The 14,908-nt window shown below is 45.5% G+C and overlaps 1 pseudogene; it reads left to right on the top strand.

The window, feature by feature from the left end:
* The window catches only part of LOC120963241 (uncharacterized), a 61,024-nt pseudogene that overhangs the window by 32,148 nt on the left and 13,968 nt on the right, over positions 1-14,908 (top strand).

Here is a 14,908-nt window from a genome sequence, read left to right as displayed (position 1 = left end):
GACAGGCGGAGGCTCGACTCGACGCGGAGCGCGCGGATGCCGCTGCCATCGAGGCCCTCCTGCAGGCGGAACCGGACGTCCTCGAATTGAACCGGGCTGTGCTCTCATCCATGCAGAGCGCCCGCACGCTCCGCTTGAACGAGTAGCTGGAGGCCGAGGACAACCACGGTGCAGAGACACACGTCGGCAGCGACGGCTGGTTCGCGCCGGCAGCCAAAGACGACGAGGCCGTCTCTTTCCGCGAGCAGTGATAGTTTTTCTTTATGTTGTTGTTTTCATGGATCTTTTGGTGTGTAAAAACATATATTTGTTATGCAAGTCACCTGACTTGGGTCAGTCTACCATTTCAGGTGGTTGGATGAATATCCTACGTCTCCTAACCCTTCTTTCCTTTTTCCTCACCTCTTCTTCTTCCCCAACAGACCACCGCACGGGCCGTACGGATACTCCCCAACATGCGGTTGGATAAACATACTCTATGAACGCAAATTATGTGTCAGCGATAGTATGGCTGAGTTTGGTTTGTTCACATGCGACAGCACGTGTCAGTGAGGGTGCGTTCCCTTGGTTGGGTTTGCGGCGTGCAGGAGCGACTGTGTGAGGGTGCGGTGCGACCGCGGCGTGCAGTAGCGACCGTGTGAGGGTGCGGTGCGACCGCGACAGCCGTGCGCAAGTGTACCTCCTTCTCATTTTGAAAACTTTAGGCAAGCTTGGCAAAAATGTGTGGCGAAGTTTGGCAATGCAAGGCCTAGACCCAAACAGGATAAGTACGTACGTACTAGGAGTATTAGTGTTAAAAAAGAAAGGCGGGGTTTTCCTTCGCGGGATTTAATCGATACAAATCCTCGTTTCACATGTCAATTAATGCGTATTTTTTTCTCCAAAGACCAAAGAGCTAACCATCTCACTCCTCATCGCTTGATTAATGCAGCGCCATGCAAACCAACCTTCTCACTTCCGCATGCATGCAGGGGATATTAATGTTCTTGGTTGCTAACCCCATCAATTTTGCCTCGATTAGTGTTAGTGGCCCTTTGCAAATTGTAATGTTGATATACTGGCCTTGTGTACAAAAAAATGGAGGTAGTAACTATATTTGACTTCCTTCCCCATTGCGGTGACGTCGACGATATCTTTTTTTTTGGTTTGGCGAAGTGCGTTCGACGGAGAACACCATTGAGGGAGACCACGGTAAGTCATTCGCAAGTGCCGCCTGCAAGCCGAGACAACCGCCTTATTTGCATCTAGGAAGTCCTTTACTAGTACTACTAGGAGTACTAGTGCGGTGAGATGGTTTCTCGAAGAAGACGATGGAGAAGCGGAGTCAGCGAAGAGTGAAATGATGGTTGCTTCGTTCGTGCTTTTGTGATTTGACGCCTCACTGCTTTGTGATTTGTGATAGAAGGGACAGGGGAGTAGACTCTGTGCTCTATACTGTACTACATGCGTCCAAGCATGGGAGAAAGAGGAGAGACGTTGCATTTTTCTATTCCTTCAATCAATCAATCAGGGAGCTTTGGTTCCATCTTTTTGGCTTTGGCAACACCGTCCACAATGGTTCCCACGATGCCAAAAGCTATTTTCACATTTGGCTACACATTGTGGATGCCCTTAACCGTACCACTTGGTTTTGCTACTGTGTGCTATCTATACAAATCTCAATTATATTGATCTAAAAAATTATAGAATCAAGATTAGTAAAAAGGAGGTGATTTTGCCGCGCGGATGGCGGGGGAGGTTTCTTATTTGAGCAATGCTACATCCACGTAATGGTTTACGTAAAGTTACGAACTGATGTGATGTGGGACTATTTTATTGGATTAAAGGAGAGGATTAGGCCCACCCCACCTGAAAATCAGGGGGGCATATATGGATTAGATGGAAAGTATACGTAGCAGCTACGTAGCCCTTTGTAAGTCTAGGATTAGGCTTCTTATTTTCGAAGGACGTTGTCCTGGCAGTTTGCTAACATGCGGTCCCACGTGTCAGTGCTTTACCAAGCCGATCCGCGTCCCACATGAGGCAAAACAACGGCAGAAGCAACACGTGGTTAAGTTGAAGAAGATGAGGGAGAAGCGGATTCAGCAATGAGTGAAATGATGTGATGGTTGCTTCATCCCTCCAACTTAACTACGGGAAAGGTGCAACTTGTGATTTGACGCCTCATTGCTCATTACTACGCCGGCGCCATGACTGGGGTGCTTCACCCCGGCTGCTCTGCACTGTATTCCGGTATGGCACGTGGACCCGGTAGCTTGATGTCCCACATGTCGGCGAAAGGGACTAGAAGATTTATGAAAGCGAGCGCTCCACTCTTACGACGGAGGAGTAGACGACACGACGGCCCAGTGAACTGTCACTTGTAGTACTGTATAGTACTATAGTTTTGCTGTTTCGCACGATCCATCGATACAAACCCGATTAAACAGGAAAGGGCGGGATTTTTCCCGCGCGGTAGATGATACTGGCCATACATTTCAAAGGAAATTTTAATGTATGCAAACTGAATAATTATAAGTAACAATATGATATCTAGTAAAACTAACAACACATATGATTTATTGTGTTAGAGTGTAGTAGTAGTGCTGTATTGCATAGTTGTTAGATGTAACATGCGAGAACGTGTAGAGATGTAGTTTTGGAGGGCCTACAGAGAGAAAAGCGTAATACGGTCACCGAACTTCAGAATAAGCTGATTACGGTCACTAAAAACGTTTTGCGGTGATTATACGGTCACTTGCTCACAGTTCAGCATCGGATTGCACTCTGTTGACCGGCCAAATAGTCTGCATGGCGCCATGTTGACTAGTTAAATTGACCATGTTCCTTGTGGGTCCCACCTGTCAGTTCGCATAGGCAAAAGGTCAGATAAACACAAATTTACGCAGGCGCGACAAGGCTCCAGCCCGTGCGCGGGAATCACCTCGTTGTGTATGTGTCTGTCAGGGCCTGATGTGTGCGCATGCACGTGTAGGTTGAGCACTTGAGCGTGAGAGTGTGTGTTGGTCGTGTGGTGTACTGGTGTGTGCATGCATGCGTGTGTGCGTGTGTGTTGTGTGCGTGCGTGTGAGTGTTGCGTGCGTGCGTGGCTGCATGTGTACGTGTGAGTCTTGCGTGCGTGCGTGGGTGCATGTGTTTGTGTGAGTGTTGCGTGGATGCAGTTCGTGTGCATGCGTGCGTGTGTGTATAATCACCACACTGCTCCTGTGTGTTAAAACAGACGGCTCAGCATACCAATACAAGGCCACCTTATCTGCTGTGCCCGCGGTCATGACTTCGAACCACCGTCCAAATATTTTTTTGTCGTTTGTTTTCATTCTTACTAGCAAGATGCCCGTGCGTTGCACGTAACATCAAGATGCATTTGTATGACTTGTTTATCTTGTGAGAGAAAAGGATGAACGAGGGAAGGCCTTATTTGCAAATGTGGAGAGGTGTGTGGGTACCTTTTTGCAAAATTGCCATAGTTTCTTTCCTATCCGTCAGATATAAATCGGACGGCCTATATTGCAGGATGGCAGGCACACCATCATCACCAACTCTGTTTTTATAAGAGTGTATTTTATGTATTTTATAAGAGTGTAGATGTAGAGTAGATACAAGTCGACAGGTGGGCACGATGGTAGTGAGATAATGTGATGCAACACTAGAGGTGCCACGTGGAGCGTTTAACTGGTCAACTAGTCATGTCATGAGCAAATACAGAGTTGTACGGTGAGCCCATGACTGTATAATAACCACTAAACATAAATGGTGACCGTAATGAGTGGATTCTGAAGTCCAACGTACGTATCGTGCTTTCGCTTCAAATACAATGATCGTCATTGCATATATCGCGAGAGAAAGATGAAACATGCGTGAATTTTCTGGGGGCTTACTTTTAGAGGACCTGGAGATAGTTTTGTGTGCATACGTGAAAGGGGCGTACAGGGGGGGGGTATGCGATGGAGAGAGAGATGCTCTTCGTTTCTCTTTATTATGACTAACTTTGTATATAGTATAAAAATATACAAATTCACAGTGCGGAATAAATATCATTGTGGGCACCATGCAATGCAAATTAGCGTTCGTACTCCTCCATATAACTTTGTAATGTTGTATATATGTAGAAACTCTAAAATAATTTTTTGGCCACACTTTATTCAAAAGGAATGTTGTATGCGAAATAAACGTGAAGAGAGGGCTTTTTAGATCAATGGGGTACGTGATGTAACATGTGTGAATGTGTAGTTGATGCATTTGGCGGGGCCTAGAGAGGTATGTGTGTGTATTACGTATTCGAGAAAGGCATGGATAGAGGGGCCGGGGGGGGCGTGGGAGAGATAGCACGAGAAATGAGAGTGGTCTAGAGAGAGAGACGAATATGACGTCACGACAAGAGATTCCATTCCCTTGAGTGTGTATATGCAAGGGGGGAGGGAATAGAGGCACCAGGAGAAATTTTCGGTGTGTGTGGTGTTTGTGTTGGTATGTGTGGGTGTGAGAAGATAATGAGACGTGGGGGCAGAGGGTGTGTCACCGCGTGAGGTCCGGTGGGTCGAGGTGAGGCCCTTCATTCGGTTCCGTCCTGCGCCACATTGGTCGGCCCGTGACGCATTTAGGAAGACCCATGGATGACTAGTCGTACAAGACAAAGATAGCAGAATTCTGAAGGACTCTGTGTCCACTGACAAAGCCGGCTAGGATTTGTAACCCTAGGTTCTCGGACTAAGGTAACCCCTTTATCTCTGATATTACTATTCATCCAACCTAACTTTAAGGGGCATCCTACAGAATGCTCTGCTAGAATCGTACTCGTCGATTAGGAAGAGAGGTGTGAGACAATGCGTGAGAGACAGGCGTAAAGATAATGTGCGTACATGAGACACGTAGGCAGGTCCATGTATATAGAAAGGGTCGATGAGGATTGTGCGTGTGTATGTTTGCGAGAGGAAGAGTGCTTGTGATAATGGTTAGTGAAAACAGTTGTAAATGGTTACGAGAGGGAGGGAGGGTTATATCTAGAGCATGTGTGCGAGAAAGACACCTCGGGAGAGAGTGTGTGAGCATGTGTGAGAGACCACCGATGGAGAGTGAAACTACACGTAAAAGACTGCTCTACACATTGATTAAAGATATAAATTGTATCCAAATATTAGGATGGGATCATGATATTTGCAATTCGCGTAAGGAGCGGTCATTGATCCATCAGACATCTAGATTCTATCGAATTTGAGCATGTCTATGTTATTATTCGACACAATTGATCCACATAGTTAGTATTTTGAACTCTAGACAATGCATCGCTTTAGCAATCGAATATAAACGTGAGTATAGTTCACGTTGTGTGTGTAAAGCAAATTATACATACGGAAGTTACACAATGGACATTATAAATAGCTACCTATGAACTAGCATACATTTGAATTCAACTTAAGGTGGTTTAAAAAAATCGAATTCAACATGAAGTCCATTCAATTATTTGAATTTGATATCATGGCATTTGTAAACCATACCTAAATTATGGGGGCACCAATCTTTGCTCTGATTTTGTACATAATAGCATATGTAGTCGTGTACAAAATAGATTCAAAGTTAGCTCCTCCATTCCAAAATAATCGTAGTTATAGGATTTTCAAGTGTCAAAATTTCAAAAAGAAGCGGATAATTTAATGAGGGTTTCAAACATACAAGGTCCAATATAACGTTGTCTATTTAGGTCAATCCTCATAGTTCAAGAGTATTCTAAACGTGAATGCTTGTGTTTCAAAATTTCGAACGAAGCGCCAAAAGAGCCTCTACTCGCCCGAAACCGCGTGAGACCAATGTTTCGTAGTACAAGGAAATTACTTTTCTAATAACTCCGACCCGTGAAACCTACCGGCCCGACATCCAAAGGTCTAAACCGGGGTAGGTTTGTAGCTTCATCTAGACGCCACACAACCGCATCCGAAAAACATTCATACAAAATGGCCGCCTAAGCACACATGCGAGCGGCCGAAATTGCTCCCGCCCACTATTTGGGACACCTGGGATTACCATCCTACCCCCGACCCGCAGTAGGTCCGAAATTTAAGAGGGGGGCAAAGTTTGTACTTCCCCCAAATTTCAAACAAGCGCGTCCCATCTTCTGTTCAAAAAAGCCAAAAAACAAGCGCGTCCTAGACGGAAACATGGTTCCCCCACCCGTCTGATTCCCCATTCGTACTCCGTGGGCGCCAAAACTACCTCTCCACCAGCCGCGAAACCCCGGCGTCCTCCGTCCGCCACCCCATCCCACCCATCAACCGCTGCCCTCCTCCATCACGCCGGAGCCGATATCCCGACGTCGTCGTCCACCGCAACCTCAACCGCAACGCCCTCCACGGCTAGTAGTTGAAGCCGAGGCCGAGCCGTCCGTACCCGAGCCAGTTCAACCACGCCGTCCTGTGCCTCACCGCTGCCGCTCCAACTTCGCCACCCTCCACCGCACCGGAGCTGTTCCTGCTACGCCGTCCTTCGCCGCCTCGGATCTGCTTCCCCTCCGCCGACATACGGCCACGGCAACACAGTGAAAAATTTGGCCATGGGTTCGTCCAAGCCTGCACCCTCCAGAACATCGGTTTCCCAGCGTTCATCCCACACCGGCAACCGAAAAAGGTACTCCTCTTCCCTTATTCGTGCAAATCTTACGTCTCTGCTTGCACGGTATTCATCCCAAAGAAGACACTAGTTGACCGCTTCTTCTTGATACTAGATGTTCCTAGTAACTCGCGATGCACAAGGTTTCTCCTCATATACTATTTCACCTTAGCTAGAGGTCCGTCGCCCCCCTGAATTTCAATTTCTGGCCAGTTGATTCCCAATTAACGGAAGCATTCCCTGGCGTAACAGGCGCTAGTACGCCTATTACGCCGGGGAAGCAGCGCCTTGGTTTTATCTTAGGGGCGTGTGCGGCCTAGAGCTACTGGCGCCCGATCTGGAGGTCGGCCGGGATTAAAGGGATGGCCTGGGGGCGCTGCCAAGCACGACGGTGGTGTGAGGTCGATGGGAGGGCGGGGCGGCGGAGGCAGGGGTCTGGGCGGGTGGTCGCTGGCGGTTCGAGAAAGATCGTCAACAGTGACTGGCGGGAGGTAGACGAAGGCCATCTGCCCGTTCCTTATAGATCGGACGGTTCATTTAAAAAATTGACTGACCTATTTATTTTTAGTCGACTGTTATCTTAGATATGACCACATGTGGTGGTGTGCTGGAGGAGTACCTGCATTTCCTGTTCTCATATATTACAAAATCATACGGAGTAGAATCTAATTTTGTTTGCCATGCAATGTTGTAGAGCTATCATATGTCTCCTGTCATTTATTTTTCAGCCACCTGCTATCTGCTAGTTTTACAGTGCACTAGTTCTGCACACACTTCACCCTTACTCTCACTATTGTGTTTTTATGCAAGGGTATTTCAGACTCAGCTGCCATGAGAGAAGCCAAAAAGAAAAGAGAGAAGTCGCTCCAGCTTCGTATGCGGGTAGGCAAGACACGTTACAGTGCTATAAAGGGTGCAGTGTCAACAGATGGAGACGGTAAATGTAGCTCTGGAGTTGATGACCTCGCTCGCAATGAACCACCATCCTAGGTGCTTGCTTTAACTTCGCGGTGTCATATGTGGTTGCATGTTCCTTATGGTGTCTAGCTTGTATTCGAAAGGCCGAAGTCGGTAAGATAAGGAAAGATATTTTTTTACATGAACCACCATCCCGTGGGCACCAGAAGACAAATAGCTAGTCAGGGCACTGGCCGAGCCAGTGACAAGCCCAACAAAGATAGGCATCACCTGGAAGCCAACTAAAAAGCTGCGATGGTGGTGAAGCAGCCCGCCTCCCACCAGGCTCTCAGGTCCTAGATGATCATGCTCACCACTCCAGCCGGATGTCTAGCTTGTATTGCTTCCAATTTGGTTAAATTGCATCTGCTTAGCTTACACATTATACCTTTGAATATGACATACCTTTATGTTTTTGGTACATACTAGTACATCTGTGTATTAACCATGTTCTTACATCAAACTAATGTTCTTGTGTATGCCTCATCAATCACTTATGACGAGGCAGGCAGGCAAGGGGACTACTCCTCATTTAAAGAATGCAGCGTCAGCCTCCCGACATGATTCTCAAGAAACAGAAATGCTAGATGAAGATAGTGAACGTAGCTCTGTAGTTGATTACAGCATTTCCCCTACACTAGCATCGCAGGTGCTTGCTCTAACTTGGCAGCGTGATATGTGGTTGCATGTTGCATATGGTGTCTAGATTGTAATTCTTCCAATCTGGTTAAACTGCATGTGCTAGTCTGCTTAGCTTATACATTATACCTGTTAATGTGACATGCCTTCTTGTATTTAGTACATAGTACATCTGTCTATTAAGCATGTCCTTACATAAAACTATTGTTTTTTTGTATCCCGCATCAATCAAAATGACGAGACACCTTTAGTATATGCAGTGCGATATTAGTTGCATCTTTCATATGATTTATAGCATGCGCTGCTTCTAATTTGTTGAAATTCCATTTATGATGGGACGCTTTTAACTTGGCAGAGTCATATTGGTTGCATCTTTCATGTGGTGTCTAGCTTGCATTGCTTCTTATTTGCTGGAATGGTTTCTGCTTAGTTTACACAAACAGTTGTGAACATGCCATGCCGTCCTGTTTTTGTACATATTCCATCCTGGTTTCATGTGTTTGCCTTAAATCAAAGTAGTGATTGTCAGTATCATGCATGAATGAGTTCTGAAGAGAGAATTTTATTGCTTTTTCTTGTCGGTTTTACTTGACAATTCAAAATCAATAAAGCAGAAGGAAGTTAGCAAGGCAGCGGATAAAGGTGCTCCTTCCGAACGGAGGGCCTCTATAGTTTCTACTCCTCCACACCCCCAAGATGATTTCCAAGACAACACATGCATAGACACTCAACAAAGCTGTGTTTATGATGAGCACGTCTCCCCTAGTGCAGCATCACCGGTGCTCCCTCTAACTTGGCACTGTTATATGTGGTTGCATGTTATGTGTGATGTCTAGCTTGTATTGCTTCTAATTTTGTTGAATTCCATCTGCTTACTTTACACATTATACTTGAATAAGACACGTGTTCCTGTTTCTAGAACATACAATATATGTCTATCACACCATGTTCTTACATCAAATTACTACTGTTGTGTAACCTGCAACAATCACTTATCATAAGACACGTTTGACTTCGGAGTGTGATATAGGTTACATCTCACATTCTTTTCTAGCTTGTACTACTAATTTGTTGAAATGACACTTATGACGAGACAGTTTTAACTTGGTAGAGTGATATTCGTTGCATCTTTCATATGGTGTCTAGCTTTCATTGCTTCTAATTTGTTGAAATGCCTTCTCCTTAGTTTACACATCATAAGCTGTGAATATGCAATGGCACTAATGACGAGAGACCTCTAACATGGTAGTGTGATGTTGTTTGCATCTTGCATATGATTTATTTCTTGTACTGCTTCACATTGGTTTAAACGCCATTTATGATGAGACACTGTTAACTTGGCAGAGCGATATTTGTAGCATCTTTCATATGGTGTCTACCTTCCATTGCATTGCTTCTAATTTGGTGAAATGTCTTCTTCTTAGTTTACACATCATAGTTCTGGTTATCTCTTCCGTCCTGTTTTTCATACATATTACATCCTCCTATCATTTGGTTGTCTAACATCAAAGTTCAGTTCGTCTGCATCACGCATCAATTTGTTCTGAAGAACTAAATTGTTATTCATTTTTCTTGTCGGCTTGACTTAACATGGCACAGAGAAAGAGGAAGAAACACAGAATGGCAGGGAATGAGAAGCGGATGAATCCTGCAGATTCTGCTAGTACTGATGGTGCAATAGAAGGTCAAAGTCCAGCGGAAAATTCTACAAACACGGCATCCCATGCTACACGAGTTGCAAAAAAAGCCAAACAGAAACTAATAGCTGCCACCAAACAAGCAGAGACAACCCTAGTTCTTGCAACACCTACCACAGTACTACCAGCTGCACGACTTACTCGTGCGTCAACTGAGCTAGCAGCACGTTCCCAAGCTCCCTTGCCACCTGACACTACTTCCCAAGCACTCTTGACACACGACGAGTTGGCAATATCAGATGAACCTTGTGAGCTTCAACAACAAGAAGGTAGTTGCTAGAGTCAAGTTACAGTTGCATGCTTCTTTATATGTAGTCTCACAGTTTGATGTACACTAACACTTCCTATGTTCGTTGTTGGACTAGCACCTAGGCGCAAGAGGAAACGAACATCAGGGATAATGGCTCGATAGGTTAACTAAATCTAGAGGAGGAAGAATGGAGATCCGTTTTGAGGCAGGTTTAAAAAGGCCACGTGATGCTACAGAGTCAGCCAAGTTAGTATCAGAGGCAGCGGTTGCCGTTAGGTGTCATGTACGTATCCTCCCAACATGGATTCAGTACAGGAATGACAAAGATGAAACCCAGTTCAACACCTTCCTCGACCATTTATCTGTAAGCATGGTTATGTATGGAAACAAGTAATATCGTCTTGCTCTGTCCCATACTTTCTAGGTTGCTGATAATGAGACTCCCATAATTTTCAACAGATGAGGTTCAAGTTGGATAGCCAAGATGATGCAACTAGACAAGCTTGCACCCATGTTTTCAAGTCTGCTCTGCGATAGTATCGGTATAACTTGAGGAAAACTCACTTTGAAGGCAAGGCTAACAGTGAACTTTCCCAAACATCTCCAGTGGAAAATATATCGGATGAAGACTGGAGGGGCCTTGTTAAACACTGGTCTGATCCGAAGTATCAGGTACGTTATATATATGTGATCAGATCACATGTTGAAGTCCTATTTACGCATGTGCCACACAAATCTATCTTCTTGTAGGTGAACTGTTCAAAGAACAAGGCCAACCGTACGAAAGTGAAATTCCAACAGACGACAGGATCTCGTAGCTATATTACACACTGCGAGGCTCTTGTAATTAGCTGCTGTTTCACTCTTTTCGCTGTACCATATTATCAGATCTATATTGACTTGTTCGAAATGCAGAGGAAAGCCCGCAAGGACCAAAAAGTACCTGAACCAAATGCTGTGGAAATCTTCAAGGACTGTCACACCAGCAAGAAGAAGGGCATGACTACACCAGTCAAAGCCGCTGTTGTAAGTCCTTAATCCTCATGCCTTTTAACTACTACTTACTCTGACTTGTCCCTTGAACTGCATGGTTTGCAGCCAATGTCTATTACTCTTTTCAATTTTATACACAATTGTCTTAGCGTATCATTGCACCTTACAAGGTTTAAAAGAGAGGAGTGATGTTCCTTTGATCTTGACCCGTACTCTAGTTCCGTGCTGGACTTGCCCACACAATGTTACAATTGCCTGTTTGTCTGTTCTCAGTTGTTTTGTGATATGAATGATGTCATACTATGCTTACCGTATTATAAACTTCGTCTCTTTATCTTTAGCCCTCAATACAATGTGAAGAAATAGACAATACATTAGCGATGGTACATGGTCATATGTTTGGAACCTGGTTTTATTATGTACTTTGCAATAAAATACAAATAATATTTTACATGGGTTCACCAGAATAAGTTCTGTATATAGACCAAAGCTATTTTCTTTGGTTTTGCTGCCTCCTTAATATCTTCTGTTCTGGTACTACTAATGTAAAACCTCAACTTTTCAGCGAGCTATGGAAAAAATGGTGGAACCGCCACCTTCTGAAGGTGGCGAGGCAACTATAACCGCAATGTCAGCTCTTGCTGCAGTGGGTCAGTACCTGTCCACTAACAGTGCCAAAAGCACGTTCCTGCATAATACTGGGTTGGTTGTTAAGGCAATATCGTCCAAACTGCCTCATGATCAAGATATGCAAGCTCAAAGCAATGTTGTATCTGCGCTCCAGACACAAGTCCATTCCCTAACAGAGACCCTTTGTGAAACAAGGAGAAACATTGCTCAATGTTGTCAAGTTATGCATGGTTTTGAAACCAGACTATCAGACATTTGCTATGTTGTTCAGGAGCCTAGGGGAAATGAAGGCGAGGGTTATGGTGCTCCATCGGACAATACAACATGAAAACATAACAGTCAGGTCAAATGAACTGAGCTTCTGAACTTCTGGTGGTGCATTTATCTGCTAGACTGTTAAGTTTTATGCCAACCTTCCTTTTGTTATATAGTTGTAATTTGTTTTGGTGCGATACAAAATTTATTCTTAACATGCAGCCATCGGCTGAAGAAAACAACAAGCCATTTTTGTATAGTGTAGGGTGTTCCCTATATTTGCACTGGTGGCGATCTTTGATGCCGAGTGGATGTAATCTGTGCAATCGCCTTAATAGCCTAGCATTAGTTTCGGCCTTATTTATTTCCTAGTCTTCTTATTCCCTGGTTTGCTAGTGGCCGCAACTACCATGGGCCATATACGGGCCGTAGGATCCATGGGTCTCCTACGGGCCATCGATAAATGGGCCTGTAATCGGTGGGCCTCGGGCCGTCGGATAAATGGGTCTACATGGGCCGTAATCGGGCGTAATTGGTATCGGCCCAGCATGGTAACAGGCCGTTAACAGGCCGTAGGACAGCAAAGGCTTAATTCTGTCACAGGCATAACGGGTCGTTAATGGGCCAGAATATAGGACGGGCTGGAAACGGCGCAACGGGTTAACAGGCCAGAAACGGCCGACTCTTGCCATGGGCCGAATTTGGCCCATTAGGGTAACAGGCTAGTAACGGGCCGACTCTTGCCATGGGCCAAATTTGGCCCATTAGGGGAACAGGCCAGTAACGGGCCGACTCTTGCCATGGGCCGAATTTGGCCCATTAGGGGAACAGGCCAGTAATGGGCCGGAAGTAATCGAGGGCCGAAAAGGAGCCCAAGAACGTATGGGCCGTCAATAGGCCGAAAGCTAACACGGGCTGGAAACGGCCCATGTAAATCACGGGCCGTTAACGGGTATAAAGAAAATTACTGTTCATTATGGGCTAGAGTCACCGTGGGCTTGTAAAGGGCCGAAAGATACGAAGGCCTCATATGGGCCGAAAGACGTCGTGGGCCATACATGGGCCGAAAGTAAAATGGGCTGGTGTTATATTCGACGGCCCACATGACGTTGTTGGGCCGATTTCCTTTAGGGCCTAACGGGCCGCAAAATGGGCTATTTGCAAAGAGACCGTTAACAGGCTTTTCATGGGCCAGCCCGTTAACTTTTGGCCAAGTCAAACGGGCTAGCTTTGTATGCTAAATGGGCCAGTGGTGGGCCGTGGCACGTGTCGACATATCATAGGCACCTATCTGACCCACTGACGAGCTGACACGTGTTTCGTCCGGCCAATAAGAATTTTACACGTGGAAATTTCCCATTGGTCGGGGCTGTTAACGGGTTATTGGATCCAAAACCTGACCCGATAGCTTAACGGCGTTCCGTTACGGTGGATGCCACGTGTCGGTCACCCTTGACGAAAGCACTTCTGTGACGCGTGATTTATCGTCATGGAAGTGGACACTTCCGTGATGATAATTTTGGTAATGTCATGGAACACTTCTACGACAGCACAGGTATGACTATCTTGATTGTGTCATAAAATCATCATGGATGTACATGCATGACAAAAAACGCGACCTACTGTGACAAACACGTATCATCGCGGAAGTGTATTTTTTTTGTAGTGCACTAAGCATTGTATGGTGGCTAACTTATGAGTACATGAGTAAGGAGAGTGGCTACACATAACGGTCACAAACTAGTAATGATCAATAAGTGATCCTTAACTACGTACGAATCAAACATAACCCTACCGTGTTCTCTTCCCGAACTACCTCGAAAAGAGACGATCACGGTTACGCATGCGGTTGGTGTATTTTATTTCTGTTCTGGTGTCAAGTTCTCTACAACCGGATATTATGAATTTCCAATCTGCCACATAACCGCGGGGGTGTCCCAACTTAGTCCATCACAAACTCTCACGATCCGCGGAGGAAAATCCTCCATTTCGGAACAACCCGATCAAGCTCAGAATCCCGGTTCACAAGACATTTCGACAATGGTAAAACAAAACCAGCAAGACCTCCCGACGTGCCGACACCCTGATAGGAGCCGCGCGTATCTCGTCTCAGGCCACGATCGGATGGGACAAGCTATGAGTAAAACCAATCCTTGAGTTGCCTCGTGGTGGCCCCGCAGGCTACCCCGTTTGGACCAACACTCATGAGGAGCACCGGCCTGGGTTGTTGGTTAATTATCCTCGGGGACCGGAAAGTCCCTATGCAAGTTTTAGTTGTTATTAGGTAAATGGTAAAACCAAAGTTGGGCCTTCCTGGAAGAGTTTTATTCAAAGCGAACTGTTAAGGGGGGCCCATAAACCCCGACCGTGTTAGGAACGCAAAATCAAGGAACATAACACCGGTATGACGGAAACTAGGGCGGCAAGAGTGGAACAAAACACCAAGCAAAAGGCCGAGCCTTCCACCCTTTACCAAGTATATAGATAAATTAATTAAATAAGAGGTATTGTGATATCCCATGATATCCATGTCCCAACATGGAACAACCTACAACTAGCAACGCTATAAGAGGGGCTGAACAAAGTGGTAACATAGCCAATCAACGGTTTGCTGGGATGGTGGAAAAGGTTAGAGGCTTATCATGGCAATTTGGGAGGCTTGATAAACAAGTGGTAGGTAGCGCGACATAGCGATAGCATCGAGAAAACTAGAAAGGCAAAGATAGTAGTGGTATCCAGGGTAATGATCATCTTGCCTGAAATCCCGCTAGGAAGAAGAAAGAGTCCATGAAGTAGACGAACGGGCGTCGGCGAATCCTCACAATTGCAATGTTACCGGAACTATCGAGAAGAAGCAACACCGGAAAGAAGCAAACAACATGGTAAA

Source organism: Aegilops tauschii, chromosome 4 (assembly GCF_002575655.3).
Source record: "Aegilops tauschii subsp. strangulata cultivar AL8/78 chromosome 4, Aet v6.0, whole genome shotgun sequence".
NCBI classification, from domain to species: domain Eukaryota; kingdom Viridiplantae; phylum Streptophyta; class Magnoliopsida; order Poales; family Poaceae; genus Aegilops; species Aegilops tauschii.
This window is presented reverse-complemented; position numbering and strand designations above follow the sequence as displayed.